This window comes from Carlito syrichta, unplaced genomic scaffold (assembly GCF_000164805.1).
Source record: "Carlito syrichta isolate Samal-C Ts95f unplaced genomic scaffold, Tarsius_syrichta-2.0.1 Scaffold135585, whole genome shotgun sequence".
Taxonomy (NCBI): domain Eukaryota; kingdom Metazoa; phylum Chordata; class Mammalia; order Primates; family Tarsiidae; genus Carlito; species Carlito syrichta.
The window spans coordinates 210,741-227,922 of record NW_007079681.1 but is presented as its reverse complement, the minus strand read 5'-3'; positions in this window follow the sequence as shown (position 1 = coordinate 227,922).

Here is a 17,182-nt window from a genome sequence, read left to right as displayed (position 1 = left end):
TTTTGAACCCAGATCTCCTGACTTCAATGTGCATGCTCCTTAGGGATACGTGAGGAGAAGAACCTCACGAGGGTCTGAAGAGAATGATCTTGCCACCCTTACAGACCAAAGCCTCTACTCCCCAGCACCCGGACTTGTTCAACCTAGTGCCTTGTGACTCAGTTACTGACATTAGGAACAGCTGTCTCCCAGAGTGTGGCAAGGTCTTCTCCAATACAAATTCTCAGGCATCCCTGAAACTGTTAAAGAATGTTTCTTCAACTTTTGTTCAAAATAATGGCCGTAATAGGAGTAATAATATAAACTGATTTTGATATATGCCCAGCTTAACTGACAGGCTTGGCTCCAGTGTTGAGATTTTCTGACAATGCAAAATTATTTTATTCTCTGTACAAATTTGCTTAGCCGATGAATGCAGCTATGTGTTTTTAATGAATAATGAGATCATTTAATAGTGCATTTGCACTTTATTTCTAACTAGAGCCCCCACTCCCACCCCAGATCCTCTCATTTATGGTCTTATCGGTGCCAGAGGGTGTTCTGATTTTATGTCCAGCTATCCTGGCCCGCCCCCCACCCCTGGCCCCACCCAGAGCCAACCTGAAGATATTTTGGTGTCTCCATCAACCCTGGGCTGCAAAAGGGCCTGGAGGAGCCCCACAGAAATGTCACACTTCCCCAGCCCTAGACTAGCACCCTGGCTGGCTCCCCCAGAAGAAAGACGGAGGTCCTCCTGACAGGCAAGCATAAATATTTTCTTTCCCAGCCTGGTTCAGATGGGGATCTTTGCTGTTAATAAAGTGGCAGCTGGCTATCTGGGAGTGTCTGAACGTGGTCTTCTCTGGCAGGGAGCACATCATCCATCTCTGTCCACACCCCATCAGATGACAAGCCTTTGCTGGCCTGTTCCTTCTTGGAATGCGCCTTGGATGGCAGAAGCAGGCAGGGAGCATTTGCAAAACACCAGTTTCATCTCTTCTCTCTGGAAAGGCTGGGCGGAGCGGCCTGGGTTTGCTGCTTTTGGCAAGCCTGCCTATCAGGAGTGTGGCCATCGGGTGCCCGGCAAGGCTGTTTATTTAAGCTCCACATCAGGCGATGTGACTTTATTTATGGGGACAGGAGGAAGGGTGTTGGAGCAGACTGTGTCTTCCCACTCTGAAAGGTTTTCAGACCAGAAAGGGCAACAGCGTGTAATGGGAAATCAGGCTTTGCTTTGCAGCATGTGGCCTGGAAATGGAGCTGCACGGCCCAGGAAAGATTTGAAATAACATTTCAGACTGGAGCCCTCCCCACCTTCACCTGGAAATAGGTGTTAGGATGGAAAACAGGGCACCTCTCTGCACCCCTCGTCACCCGCCAGGGCTGTTCAAAATGAAAACAGAAAAGTCTTCCTTAACAGAAAATGTGTTTTCCAAAGTGCTATGAATTCTCTTCTTGACTTCCAAGTCTGGGAAAGAGTGTGTAGAGGCCGGAGTCACAACTTTGAGCTTTGGAGCCTGGTCCAGGGCCCAGGGAGGAGCCGCTGCAGGGTTAGACGTCACCAGCCTCCAGTCTGTTGGGGTTGCTTGTCCACAAACATCTAACAAGTGCCAGGCCCGTGGATGGCACAAAGGTCCAGGTGACCTAGGCCTGTGTTCAAATCACTGCCATCTTGGATTACTTGGGAAAGTTCATCAACCTTTGTGTGGTTTAGTTTCCCCATCCATAGAATGGGGACAGTCATATGGATTTCTAAGGATTGGTATGAGGATTCTACAAAAGCTGGCTCTTGAAATCAGTACTTGGCAGCGTGTTGAATTTTGCTGAAAGAGCTCACAGAGGTTTCCCATTCCCTGCATAATGGGGCAGAACTCCTCAGTTTTATAGCCAATACTTTCTGGGATCTGATCCCAAGCAATTCTCTCACCCAGCATCCCAGGATCCTCCTACTGAAGCCAGCATATCAGGCCTGGCTATGCGTCCTCCATCCCACCCCACTGTTGCGTCCCCACACCTTGCCTGTGCTGTCCTGCACACCACACCCACCACACCGTGACACAGCCTCCTCCCTCCTCACAGCACCTTCAACCAGATGCATGTGTCATCGGGTCTGAAAAGAACTGCCACTGACTGAGCATGCACCATAGGTCACACGCTCATATATGTTATTTTGTATGCACATTTTATAGGGTCAGGAAAGACAGAACCAAGGGAAAGAAAATTGGGCACAGTAAAGAGTTTTCAGAAGGGGAATGATATGGTCCTATTTAGTGTAGAGGAAAGATCATTTTGGGCCAAAGAAGCAGCTGAAGTGTCAAGGAGGAGGCTGAGGGATCAGAGAGGAAGCTGAATCGTCAGGGAGGGAGCTGAATAATCAGGGGGGTGGATGGGGGTCAAGAAGGAGGCTGAGGGCTCAGGAGAAGGGTGGGGGTCAGTCAGGGAGAAAGCTTAGAGGTTAGAAGGCTGGAGGTCAGGGAGAAAGCTGAGGGGTCAGGGAAGAGGCTGAGGGGTCAGGAAGGAGGATGGGGATTAGGCAAGAGGCTGCTGCAGTGTCCAGGCAAGAAGAGACAGTGACAGTGGCTTTTAGATGGAGAGGAGAGGCTGGGTTTGAGACTCTGTTTCATGTATTCATTTAATATATATACAGTGGGCACCCATGGTGTGGCAGGCTCTATTTCAGCAGCCGGGACACAGGAGTGAACAAAGCAGTACCAAATCCCTGCCCTCCTGGAGTCATACCCTACTGGGGGAAACAGATAATAAACTAATAGGAAAAAATGTACAATATGTTAGATAAGGATAGGTGCTATAAAGAAATATGAAAGCAAGGCAAGGGGCTATAAAAGGAAGGGGTCAGTGACAAAATTATAGAAATGGTGGCCCCAGAAGGGCTCGCTACTAGGGTAACTTCTGAGAAAAGACTGGAAGGAAGTGAGAGTGAGCCCCACAGGTGTCTGGGGAGAGCATTCCAGGCAAAGGCAATTAGGGGCACAAAGGATCCAAGGCAGCAGCATGCCCAGCCTGTGCCAGGAGAGGGAGGGGCCAGTGGTGCTGGAGAGGCACAGAGAGAGAGGACCCTGGGAGGAACTCAGAGGGAGGCAAAGGAGATGATGGCAAGGGCCTTGTCAGTCTCCCCCCTGGCGGTGGGGCCTGGGGCGGGACCTCGCCCCTTCCTGAGCCTGGTTTCTCACTCTGGAGGGAGGATACGTGTGGTGTTCGGTGACTGTGAATGTTTTGGGGTTCATTTCACTGAACAGAAATCACACCCTGCAGGTCCTGAGAGTCTCCCCATTAAAGTCTCCAGCACAAAGAAGAGTCCTGAAGATGCTGGGACAGTGGCACTGGCTGACTTCAAGATGCTGAGGGCCTTGTTCCCAGACCTCGGGAGCCTCTCTCCACCCAACCTGCTGCTCCTTCCCCCCGAGAAAGCAGGAGAGAGAGGGGCTAACTTCGGGCAACACTGGTCACTAGGCCTTGTGTCCATAAACACTGCGTCATGTACCATGGGCTTTTTCCCTTCATAATGAATTAATCGTCATCACTCCTTCATTTATTCTCCTTCATATTTATTTACTCATTTATATATCCATCCCCTCCCTCATTCCTGATTTACTTATTCATTTTCCTCCCTCATGGCATTGATCACAAGAGTAGCTAAACACGTAATGGATCATGCCAGTCTCTGGGTAAGCCTGACTTCTTAGTTACAGTGTTAGGGACCAGGACAGGAGGTATGTTTTCTTCACAGCTGTGACACCAGCACCCGGGCACATAGCACGTGCTCTACAAATGGATTCCTGCAGCCATTCATTCACTGCATGCACATTCATTCTTTATGCATTTGTCAAACCTCTGCAGGGGCCAAAACCTAGGCCTGACACATTTTAGGAGAAGAGGGAGAGGGAAAGAGAAAGTATAGGATACATCATCCCAGGTTCTACGATCCATTATTCCATCCATGCAGTCAATAAGCACACTGATTTTACTCAACACCAAATTCTGAGCTGGCAACTGCTTCACTCAGGATAACCAAGGGAAGACTGAGAGGGGTGAGCCATTGCTGGATCTCAAAGAATGGGCAAAATTTCAGGAACAGCAAGGAAGAAAAGTAGTTGGAGGAGAGGGAATGGCAAAGAACTCTCTGTGATCATCACATCTATAGCCCCTCCTGATAGCTCAAGGGACAACCGCTATCAAGACAGGGTGGGAGCAAATCTTGGAGGGGCTTAATTGCCAGGCCTAAGAGTCTGCTGTGCTCCAGGCTCCTGGTTCGGGCCTCTCCGATTGTGAGGAGGCTGGCAGGGCAGCCTGACCCAGTATGATTTCCTGTTTGCCCAGAGTGGAGAAAAACACCTTCAAAGGATGGTAGATTCCCCAGCAGGCCGTAGAAGCACAATGCTTTGTGATGGCTTTAATGGTGAATCAGAAGGACATGGGTTAAGTTTTCCTCCCCAAACACACAAGCTGGTTGGAATTGAGTATTTATGGGTAGGAACCTAGTGTCCAAGGTACCCACCAAAGCATCCTGGTTCCTCCCAGGTGGAGAGTGGGGGTTTCTATGAGATCATGGGCAGACAGAGCCCAAGCCTGGGCACCCAGATCCCTTGAGCTCTATGTATGCCTATCTTAGTACCAAATGACACACTGTGGGGCAGTTAACTGTGCAGGTGCCAGTGTTCCTACCAGCAAGCTTGGACCTCATCAAGGACAAAGGGGTCTCAACCATCTAACTCTGCAGCGCCCCAAATCTCCTGAGCCCTGCAGAGTCCTGGCAGAACTTCTGGATCCACTCTTGACCTTTGACTGGATAAAATTTTGCTCCTGAGCCGAGGTCTCCATGGAAACACCAGATCCTTCTGGCTAGCTAGGAAGGGGAGTAAACATCAAATAATAACAAAAACAATAGGTATAATTTTAATAAATCAAAAAATTAGCCAGGCATGTTGGTACCTGTAGTCCCAGCTATTCGAGAGACTGAGGGGAAGGATCACCTGAGCCCAGAAGGGTAAGCCTGCAGTGAACCATGATCATGCCATTGCACTCCAGTCTGGGCAACAGAGTGAGACTCTGACTCAAAAACAAAGCAAAAACAAAAACAGAGAAGGTAAGACTGCTGTCTGCAGCTGGGTCAGGGACCGGTGTGTGACCAGAGTTTGGACTCAGCCAAGGCAAGAACCAGAGACCAGGCATCCTGACCCCAGACCCAGTGCTATTTCCACAATACCTGCCCTGACATCGATCTTGGGCAAAGCCCTCCCCATTTTTCAGGGTCCCCAACTGTAGTGGTAGAAAAGACCTCTAAGGCCCCTTCCAGGGCCCAGGCCATTGCTGTGATGGTTCTGAGCTCAGGATATGAAGGTGGAGAATGCGAGCAGGAAGCTCCTTAGGGTGGGGCAGGCCCAGCCAGGGCAGGCAGAGGGCACTGCAGCCACCCCTGACCCACTTCACAAGGCAAGGCCCACCCTCACCTTTCCACTTCCTCCTGACAGCCCAAGGGTCTCCTCTGCTTCCATGTCGTGTTGACTTTTGAATTTACAAGGTGTGTCAGTTGATTACAGCCCTGGACCCACCCTAGGAAAGCAGCTTCCTCACCCCAGGCTCCACCAGAAGCTGAAGGTGGGGCTGGGAACACAAGGGGTGGGGGATGGGGGGTCTCTCAGGTGCTATGAAGACATCAAAGAGGAAACTCATTGAAAATAAGGCAGAAGAGAGAAGTCAAAGGCAAGTTCTGTTCTGAAAAGGACAGGAGGAGGATCATATTCAACTTTATGGCCATTTTCTGAAACTTTTGATTCTTGACCAGGTCCGACTCTGACCACTGGGGAGAGCCCAGGTGGGGGAAGAGCTTTATGGTGTTTGCTTGGTTTATTGGCTCTGTGGAAGAGGATATGAGGGCCTAAGCAATTCTCTGGAGATAGGACCCTTCAAGGAAAAGCCAAGGTTTATGGTTTCCGGAAACCCTCAAGGTCACTGGCCTGGGCAAAGAAACCTTTCCTTGGTTCTGGGGATTTAAGAGAGGTAAAGAAAATTCCAGCATCATGTGGGAACCATTCCCCAAAAGACTAACCCTTGTCTCCATGATTCCCAGATACAGCTCCATGATGTTGATGGTCCTGGGAGGACCACCCTCATTTTAACAATGGGAAAACTGAGGCTGGGAGAGCTGGTAGGCAGAGGGGCAGAGGAGGAAATCAAAAGCAGCGCCCCTGGCTCCCACCCAGCACCCTTTCTTTCTGGGCTGTTTATATGAGAGTGGCCTTTGAGGCCCAATCAACAAATACCTGAGTCACCCTGACTAAAAGAAAAACAGTCCTGCTAGGGCTCTGGCCTGGAGTCACCGCTTGTCACCTCCTGCAGGCCTGAGATGAGAGCCATCCATCACTGCTCAGTGAGGTGGCCCCAGGGGCCCCTCGCACGAGCATGTGACCACACCAAGGGTGCTTGACCTTCCAGAAAATGCTCCTGCGAACACTGGCCCTGGCCAAGTGGCTCTGGAAACAAATGTTTCGTTGACAATCCTACTTCACAGGCATGAGAGGTTGGTTCCTGACACGGCCTTCCCGTCTTCCGTGGCCCCTGTTAGCAGGATACATTTTATTTCTAAGCTTAATTAGGGAACATGCCATAAATATTCATGCAGCAAAATGAGCCCTGGCTCACAAGTGCAGCTGCTTCCCGCTTGGGGAAAATTAACACTGTTTTCCAGCCCTGAGTAATGAGACCCCGCTGCTGGAGAGAGGAGCCTTTTCAACAGCCTCTCTAGGATAGAAAGGGAGAATCACACTCAAAGGCACCCGCAACCTGGGAGCTACCCTGGCCACTGCAGACCCCTCTGCCTCTCCAAATGGGGGAGCACAGCTGGGCTCCCCTGGGGCTCAGTCCTGAAGGAGCTCCCACCAGGGTGCTCAGCAGAGTAGAAGATGCATGAACTGTGTCTTGAGAACAGGGATCAGCAAACTGCAGCACAAGGGCCAAATGCGCCTGCCACCTGATTTTGCAAATAAAGTTTTATTGAAACCCATCTGTTTAGACATGGCTACAACAGCAGAGTTTAGTAGCATGGCAAAAATCTTACGGCCTGCAAAGTCTAAAATATTTATGGCCTGGCCCTTTACAGAAAGTGTGTACTGAGCCCAACTAATCTTGGATGTTTGTTATTATTAATGAAAGTCTCATAATCTTGAATTCTCTGAAATCTTAGGAACATGGAATGGTTTTAAAGTCTCATTGTCTTAGAATCTTATGTGCACAGACTTTGGAACCAGAGTCCAATCTCAGCTCCACCTCTTCCTTAGTGGTGTGACAGTGGGCAAGCTACTTAACTTTGTCTCTGCCTCAGTTTCTTTATCTGTAAATTGGGGAAAGGATAGTTCCTATCTCATAAATTTGTTGCAAAGATGAAGTGAGTAGGCATTAAATAAATGTCTGTTGGCTGAGTGCAGTGGCTCATGCCTACAATCCCAGCACTTTGGGAGGTGGAAGCAAGAGGATTTCCTGAGCTCAGGAATTCAAGACTTGCCTGGGCAACATCATCTCTACGATAAATAAAAATATTAGCCAGGTGTGGTGATGGGCACCTCATAGTCCCAGTTACTTGGGAGGTTGAGACAGAAGGTTGAAGCTGAGGTACCTGTGAGTGTGCCACTGTACTTCAGTCTGGGAGACAGATTGAGACTCTGAATGAATGAATGAATGAATGAATGAATGAATGAATGAATGAATGAGTTCCTGTTAAATAAATTGATTCACTCACCTATAATTGCAGAATCCTCAAAGAATCTTAAATTTGGGGCTATAAGATCTTAGAATCTCAGCCAAGTTCTTAACACTGCGCTAAATGTTTGACAGACATTATCTCATTTAGTTTCTAAAACAATTATTTGAAGTGGGAATTACTGGCAATTTACATATGAGAAAATTAGGACTTTATGAATGTTTGAAGACTAATCCAAGGTCACACAGGGGCAAACTGCAAAGCAAGAACTGGAGCCCAGGGTGCCTGACTTCAAAACCCTGAAGACAGATAATCCCTCCTCTGTACCTGTCACAGGGTCCTCCAGCCACTGCTGGGTGCCTGCTGTGACAGAGAGCTTGCTACCCCTGAGACAGCCAACTCTATTGTTAGAGAGCTCACATTGGCATCTACTTTGACATTTTCCTGTTCTTGGTCCTGGTTCAGATTGTCTCTTCTCAGCTCTGAAAAGCCCAGAGAGGAGAACATGGACACTTCTGGGGACACTTCTGCTGGGAGCTGCAGAAGTCTAGCCTTCAAGCATCTGCAACAAACTAGACTTGTGTGGAAAGACAGAGCTCCGTTGCTTTGGGCAAACCACTGCTCTGGGAAGCCCTCTCAGGTGCCACGGGCAGCAGGGACCTCCCTCTCTCCTCAAGACTCCTACCTGAACTATCCCTCGATGGAACAAGAGCCATGCCCTCGTCTAAGCCTTGTTGTAATACTCCTAGGACCCTCAGATCCTTCTATGTTTTCTGCTTGCATCAAAGTGTTTTGAGACCTAGTCTCTCCCACGGTTCTGCAGCATAAGGCAGCTCATCGCGTGCTGGTGGCATTGTGTTTATCTGCTCAGCATTCTTGACCTGGTGGGTTAAGAAAGTATTATCATTCCCATGTATAAGACGCTGTACCTGAGACATGGAGGGGAGGATGGATAGCAAAATAAGAGGAAGAAACTACACTACAAGAGAGCCTTCTGGCACTAGGCTCTGTGTTAACCCTTTGTCTATTTCATCCTGACACACATGGGCACTCACCCCACTTCACAGAGGAGGGAACTATGGCCCCTCAAGGAAATGTGACTTGTCCTTGGGTCCACAGACAGGAGGAGATGAAGACATCAAAAAGCATCTACTGTGTGCTGAGTACTTGCACACACACACTCGCCTTATTCCGTCATCAAATACACACAAAATAAAACCCAAAGACAAGTATTTTTATGCCTGTTTGCCAGATGTGTAGCTAAGGTTCAGATGCTGGGGTGGGTGGCTGTCCCAGGGGAGCAGGGCTGGACCCCAGGCCCCATAGCCAGGCACGCAGCACCCTTGCCTGACCCCAGCAGCCGTGGCGGTTCAGCACACATCCTTTCAGGGAGTGGAAAAGGAAACAGTGGGCCCTTTTACAGGGTTTCCGTGCGCATGGCGGGGAGCCCCTGAGGATGGCCGCTCTGCCACGGATGGGAGGAATCGTTTATTTTTTCTGTGGGCCACTCTGGAGCCTTTCAAAGGTGTGAAGTTCCATGGCCTGCAAAAGCTGATTCTACTGGCCATCCAGAGCAGGCCCTGCCTGGGCCTCCGCAGCCCCCACAGGCCCACAGGCCCCTGCCTCTTGATGTGCCGCTCGCGGGAACACCCTCCAGCGGCCCACCTGGCCTCTCATGCGCTGAAAGGCTGCAGAGTGACAGGCCAGAAACTCGACTCTGAGATGTTTATTCACCTAACAGAGGCGGCTCTCCTCCACCGTCCAGACCCTGTGCTGCCTCAGGGAAGAAGGGACAGCAGCCTACTCCCAGTCTACCATAGCGCCACTCTCACCTCTGGAGACTGGCCACAAGGAGGAGCATCCAGGCTGTTCCTGCAGCAAGACAGAGTCTGGTTAGACATAAGGAAGAACTTTCTGCCACAGAGGGGCATTCCGCTCAGAAGGAGAAGGGGCATCTCCTGAAGTGTGGAGGCATCTTGGTAAGGACCTTGGGCTCTGCAATTCCTTTCCTCACCCCTATGATGAGGGAGGGGCGAGACAACACGATTCTCAAGCCCCACTCCCCACCAGTTCTGATAAAGTTATAATTCCGAGACTCCACAGCATGCGACAGGATCAGACTGGACCACAGAGTCATTTTTAAATGTTTCCATCTCTAGACCAGCCAGGTGATCGACTGTCTGGACAAGACTGAGCGACTGTGTCAGAGGACCGATTGGTGGCTTCCTTATCTGACAGCCAAGGAAGTTGCACAGTGACTCTGTAAAAACAGAACTGCCACTGCTGTTTTTCTGTTGTTCCTTTCCCCACCACCATTTTCATAACCGAACTGTTTTGGTTGGACTGACCTGTTGTTTGTCTAAACCGACCCATTGTTAGACTGAACCGATGGGCCGAGCTGGTAAGGAGCTGTCCTGACAGGATGTTTTGGCTGCATGGACTGATCTGGGTTCTGCGGTCACATCAGTCCCTCTCCTCTAGCCCTGGCCTTTCCAGGGTGATCCCACCCCCATCCACTGTGAAAGGATATCCAGTGTTGTCATAGGCTTAAAGCTGAGCTTCAAATAAAAAAGGGACGAAGGACCTGACCAGTCGCCTATGCCTATCAGGCCCCCAGCCTTGCTGGGCGGTCTTGTTGGCCTGGGTGTCCACGTGGGCTGGACTGAGCCTGCAGTCCTGCCCCTTGTCTATGTCAGGGGATCACTGAGCCGCCAGCACAGTCCCCTCACTTGCCTCTTTAACACCCTTCCTTTCATTGCCGACAGGTCCACCAACTTTCAATAGGGCTGTGGAAGAGGGTCCTTACTCGCCCACCCCCGGGCCTATTCACCCTGCCTACCCCTGTTGGCCTTTCAGGCTCATATTGAAAGGAACTTGTCCACAAATCGGGGATTTGTCACTGTCCCCTTTGTCGAGGCTCTCCATCACCCTCAGCCCCACCCCTCCCATCTCCAGAGTCAGCAGGGGTGACCTCGAGTGGCTGCGGATGCCACGGGACACAATGTACCCAACACCCATGTTTAGAACGATGGTCGAGGCCTCAGAAGCTCCCAGTTTGTTTTGGAGCAGCAAGACAACATCTAGATGTCTCCTACCTCCATCCCCTCCCAATTTTACAGATGGGGAGACAGAGTCATCTAAGGCCTCTTGACACCCAGTGTGCCATTTCATTAGCTCATTTTCACTATTTCACTCCTTATTTCTTTCAGAATGAGGAAGCGACAGCATTTGTCATTTGTGTTCATAATATGCCACGCCATTGAAAAATGTGTATAATCGCTGCAGCCAGCAGTCTAGGAAGTTTGGGGTCATGGTTTTGTTGTTTAGCATCTGACATCAAAAACTAGCCCCATGAAAACGGCAGTTCTTGGTTGAACTGCCTCTAAAATAAATAGAAACACTGGCCTGACTCATTTGAAATTCAATTCACAAAAAGGAAACAAATCCAAATTGTTCTTTTCCTGTTTCTAATATTTTTGCTCCCATGTTTAGCTTATTTAATCCAACTCCTTATTTGTGGGTGGGTATACTGGGAACCAGAGAGGAGCTCTAACTTGGCAAGAGGTGCACAGCACTGCAGGCAGGGTTGGCCTATGTACCTGGACCCGACCCTATTCTGCTTCTTAGGCAGGCATTTCAGTTTTGGAAAAATCTCGGCTACATCGAAATGGAGTTCCTAGAACCAGCTGGGCACTGCAGTTGGGTTTGTCATGGAGCTTAGCCATTTCTAAACGAAATAGTTTATTAAGAAAAGATTTGAAAGTGGCAAAAGGAATTGCTCTCAATGCTTCCTCTCTGGGAAATTTGCCACGATCTCTTAGCATTTCTCACCCCAGCCACTTCCCCAAAAGAGGCACTTCAGGTGGACACAGGGCTGGGAAACTGCGTGGGACCTGAACAGGAGGGAAGACTATTGGAGGAAGACAGCCTCATGTAAAAGCAGCAATGGCACAGCTTGTCCTGAAGAAAAAGGAGGAGGCTTCATATTTAAATTGTTTCTTTTTGGCTAGTCCTTCTACAGAGTTTTGGGATGCATTCACTCGGAAGGCAATGTTTTCTAAGTTACCAGGCTGTCTCTGAAACTGGCTTTGTTTTGCTTTTGGTTTATTCCTAAGCGTTGTAATGGAATCCTGAGTGTTACTCTTCAGCAGCTATCTGACCGTCCTCTTCCGCTGTGCTGTCCCCATGGGGATTTATGGCTAGGTGGTAAGCCGTCACATCTCTCTGAACCCCATAAGGACATGGATAGCGTCATCAACTCATTGCCGATCCATCCTCATCAATCCGGCTTTAATCACCCGCAAGACTGATAACCATCGGAGACTGTTAATTCCCAGCAAATTATCTAATCCACATGTTGTCCAATTTGTATAAACCCAGCCCCTGAGGATCATAAAATAAATAAGCATGAAATGGTTTATAGTTTCGAATCTCCTCTCACCTAGATAGACCAGGCTGCATGAACTCGGCAACCGTTGGCTCTCACCGCCTTCCAAGAAGGAATGAACAGCGTGGGTTCCTCTGTGTACTAGGTTGCTCCTGTTTCTTTCTAGCACGGAGGACACACACACACACATCTGCCTGTCCCTCCTGCCCCCCCTCCCTCGCCCCAAAGGGGTCAAAGCTTCATTTCACTGGCATATTAATCATTGAAACAGTCTTGTCCTGCGAGGCACAGGCATGGTAAATGAAGATGCTGGATAATTTGCTAAAAGTAAAAGCAAGAGCCAGTAGGCACTTGTAATGATGAGAGGTAGGGCAGAGAGGGAAGGCTGAAAAGAAGGCTGGTAGCTCTAGGGGATGGAAGAAACGACAAAATTAGACGGTGTTGTCTAGACTTAAGCACAGGGTTGCCAAGGGGCCATGTGTGTGTGCGAATAGGACTAAGCCAGGAGTGGAGCCAAGTGAACTCTAAATCCCTTTTTGCCTCTGAAATTCTTCAAGACGATGTCTAAAAACCTATAATTCCAAAATTCTGTAATTCGTAGATCTGATACTTCTCTAACAAAACAGACACTCTCTGATTCTAATGTTCTGTGATTCTAAGAGTCTATAATCCAGTGAGTCTGTAATTATAAACTGCTGCGATTCTCTAATTCTAAACTCCATGGTTCCCTAATCTTGCCATTCCATGATGCTAATATTCTGTGATTCTAAGATTCTATCATTCAATATTTCCTTAATTTAATATTTCAACATTCCACCATTCTCCAGTTCTATAATTATGAGACTATAAGTCTATATTTCTGTATATTTATTCTTCTATATTTCTAATGCTGTATAATTCTAGCCTTCTAGAATTCTGATTCCATAATCCTAAAATTCCATAATTCTAATGTTTTCTGCTGCTAAGAATCTAAAGCATTTGCGTGATTCTATAAATCAATTTTTCAAGAATTTTAACAGTCTATGATTCTAACATTCTGGGTCTCTGAGATCCTACAATTCAGATGAGATCGGGCACGTTTGGGGTGGTATGGCAGTACGCAGAGCCTACAACACAAATATATTTTGTAGCCCATGTTCTACATTTGGAAGACTAGAATTCTAAGAGACTAGAATTCTAAGAGCCTTAGTCCTATAATTGTAATATTGTATGCTGTCATGATTCCAACATTTCTTATATTTTATTATTTCATTATTACAAAGTTGCTTTCTCTACCCTACCAAGTACAGGAATTAAGCTGCAAGTGACAAAGAATCAAGGAACCTTCACAGCTGTCCTCCGAAATCAGGCTGTAGCATGTCCCAGGGCCGCGGAGTTTTCCTTTCCTCCGCGGCAAAGAAGACCCAAAGACAGTCTCTCTAGCTCAGGCTCCAGGAACTGCCAGAGAGACAAAGGCTGGGGTGGTGGGGGCTGGCCAGGGTCAGGCCGAGGAGTCAACCCCCACGCCTCTGGGAGGCCCCTCCTCAACAGCCAGGTTTCCAAACATCTGCCAGCATTTGGGTCCCGATTGCTGTCCTTTAAAAGTATCCCTCTCCCTTTCTTGTGCTCCATCAAGGGCTCCCATGACAATCATTTCAAGCAGCTAATGAGTTTCAGATGGGCTTTGGGAGCCATGGACGGAGGGACTCTCTGGGAGGAGGGTTCTTGGGCCGAGTTCTGTGGGCAGGGGGGAGGGGTGACTGTGGGGGTCAGAAAGAAGAATCTTTTGTAGCTGAAGTGTTATGGCTGCCCACCCCTCCCAGGCCTGGGAGAGATCTTGGAAAGAAGCTGAGCTCCGAGGTCATTCTGCTCCCTGCTTTCTGTTGGCCCATGCTCCCTCTCTAACTAATCACTCGTTGTTTTGAACTTGAACGAAATCAAGACCCAGAATCATTCTATGAAAGCATCGAAACCTTCTTGAGGCCCAGATGTCATGACTCACCTGCTAATAGAAGGGTCTTTGCAAAAGGCAGGCATAATCCTTGTTGAAATTAAGTCTTCTGTGAATCTGGACCCTTCCGGTGCACAGGGCACAGCCAGAGACTTGCTGTCAGCTCTCACGTGAGCCCTTGGGCCCAGTGGCACCACACAAGGGCAGCTCGGTAGTCCTGCTGCTTCCTCTACCGGGCTGCCTTCTCCCTTTGGCCTAGGACCCTGAGGGGGCCGACTATGACCCTAGAGGGCGTTCTCCCTCCTGCATGCGGGGACACAGGGGGGGCCAGAGGCTTGGGAGGGGCGTCTCAGCCTTCATTTCCATAGCGTTGGGAGAGTCCAGGAGGCAGCAGGCGCCCAGAACCTGGCTGGGATTTCACAGTGGGTTCTGTGGCGTTCTCACTCTCCAGCTGCCCGGGGATCTTCCGCTGCTTTCAAGGTCTAATTTAGGGATTCACTTAAATGAGCAGAACATTGAGAAAGACACACCAATGCATTTCAGAGGAACTCACACACTCCACAGCCCACTGAGGCCATTCCCAAGCAGGAATGTGGGGGGGGGGGTGGATTCTGCAACAGGATGTGTATAGTTTAGGGTTTGGAGGGGGTCTCTCCTGGCAAGAGAGACCAAACCTTATAATTAAGTAACTCTCCGTTTCCTTTAAGATATCAACAACAACAACCATGTTCTCCCTGGTTGCCTAAACAGGACAAATCCCCAGTTAAGCAGTTCCTGGTGGTCTGCGCTCACACATGTGCAGAGAGGGGGAAAAAAATCCGCCTGGAAGCTGGCCTCCCTGGCTTCCCAGCAGCCGCTGCCTCCCTGCCTGCCACCCCCTCCCCTGTTCGCAATTAGGGGTAATCTTTTGTTGCCTGGAAAGTGTAAAAATCGCCGGCTTTTCTTTTTGCATGCATAATATCCATTTCCCCTCCAAGTGCGTTATTTGGTTTGGGAATTACATCTATTTACAAGAGTAGATGTTGCACAAAGGTTGTGTTTATGTGGAAAATTATATCGGTGACACGGGCTGATTGGCATGTGGACGCTGGGAGAGCAGGCCTTCTCATCAGCTTGGAATAACAAAATGATTGTATTTTCAGCAAAGCTAATTGATCACATACCTCGCTGGGCTATCTGTTTACTCAAAGGCCATCCAGGCCCTGGGAAGGTGCAGAGGAGAGAGCCCGGGGCGGTGGTCACCGCCAGGCTGGGCCAGCCAAGAGCTGGGGGTGTGGGCGGAGACAGGTCTTCGGGGGTCGTGCAGTTGGACTGATGGGCTGCCTCTGAAATCTCAGGTTAACCAGCCCCACACCTGGCCCTGGGGACTGTCCTTCTTCAGGATCCCAGAAGTCATCGTGGGGCATCGCAGGTGTGGGGAAGGACGAGCTGGAGTAAGATCAGGAGTGGCAGCAAAGAAAAGATGAGTCAACGCCCTTCTCTTGTCCGTTTGAAAAGCAACCGGCGTTTAAGCTGCTCTGAGCTGACTGCATGGGTCCTGTGGGAGTGAAAGCTCTGGAAACCTGGCTCCATGTGCCTTGACCGAGTGATTCTGCCTTTGCCCTTCTCTGGGGAGCTCTGGATTGGGGTCCTAGGTACTGGGAGGATGGATGGGAGAGGGGGCTGTCGTGGGGCGGTGGATGCATTCAGCTTCCAAATCTGCAAACTGCCGAAACCTGAGCTCAGCTCTCTCCGACACTCCCGAAACAGACCTTTGGGGAAGGAGGTGCTTATCTTTAGATTTTATGACCAGCATTCCTGGGCCCAAGACTATCGAGTGTGTGAGAGGTCTCCTAAGGAGATATCACTCCTCTAAAGTGACCCACACAGGCCAGGCCTCATACACTAAATAGCTGAATCCATCTAAAAAAAGCACCAAGCTAGAATTGCATTTCCTCCCCAGAGTTAAAACTCCAGTTACATGGCGATAGAAAACAAACACTTGGATACAGTTAAGCAAGTCCTTGATTTGAAAATGACCAGTTATTCAAAAAACAACTTGTCAGGAATTCAAGAAACTGATTAATTTACCAAGTCACTTTGCAAATATGAAGTTCCCTTGAAAACTACTGGTTGAAAATAATGTGACCCACTCCCCTCCCATGTCATGAAGACGACTGGTTATTTTACAAACTTCCAGTTGGAGTTAGCCACACTGCTAGTTTTTCTTTACAAATAACTAGGCACAAGCATCAGCCCCAGGTTTGTCAGGTCCTAACTGTGGTTTGGTCTCTCTTCCCATTGCTGATCAATTTCAGATTTAGTTAACTTTTCCTAAAGCAAAGATTAAGACATATATCTGGGGACAATCAGTCATGGTCCCTTATTGATTTCCTAGAGAAATCCTGAAAATCTCAAAGACTATTGACCCCAGCGGCCTCATTTTTATTTATTTTATTTTAAAGCTGTGAATTAGGTACATAGGTGGTCATCATATAGGTGAAGTTTGGGTCTCCCTTTGGTCCCCACTTCGCCTGGTTTGGGATCCGGTTCCCTAATTGATGTTATGTCCCCTCCCCCTCCCCGGCAGTATCCCGCTACTGCCAATTCCTTTCTTATAGCATTATGATAAATGTTCAGGGTCCACATACGAATAAGAACAAGTGGTACTCAGTTCTTTGTTTCTGTGGTAGATCACTGAGTATTATAGACTCTAACTCCAAGCTAACAGTCTCATTTTGTAAATGGAAAACTGAGGCCTAGAATAGTCTAATTTTTGCTGATCCCTGCTGGTGTCATCTGAGCCAGGTTTGTGTATTATGTTGGGGTCCTTGGATCAGGTGACGCTGAATAAACTTTAGGTGCTTTTTCTTCAAGTTCAGTCATGAAATTTTTTACTTCTACTCAGATCTGAGCCATACACATCTTAATTTGGAATTATTGAGATATTGCTGTAATAACTTCCTGGGAGTGCTGTCTATGTGTGTTTGTGCATGTTTGCCCATCACTGCATTTTCAAAATCTCTGGCTCTTCTGAAAGACAAGCAGTTTATTAATGCAGTGCTTTCCGAATTGTTTTTTAATTGGAAACATTTTGCAATGAAAGAACATTAATAAAACCTGAATCCAAATCAAACTTTTCTGTGTATGTTATTTTTACTCCACAGTCAAAAAACTTTTATTAGATTTAAAA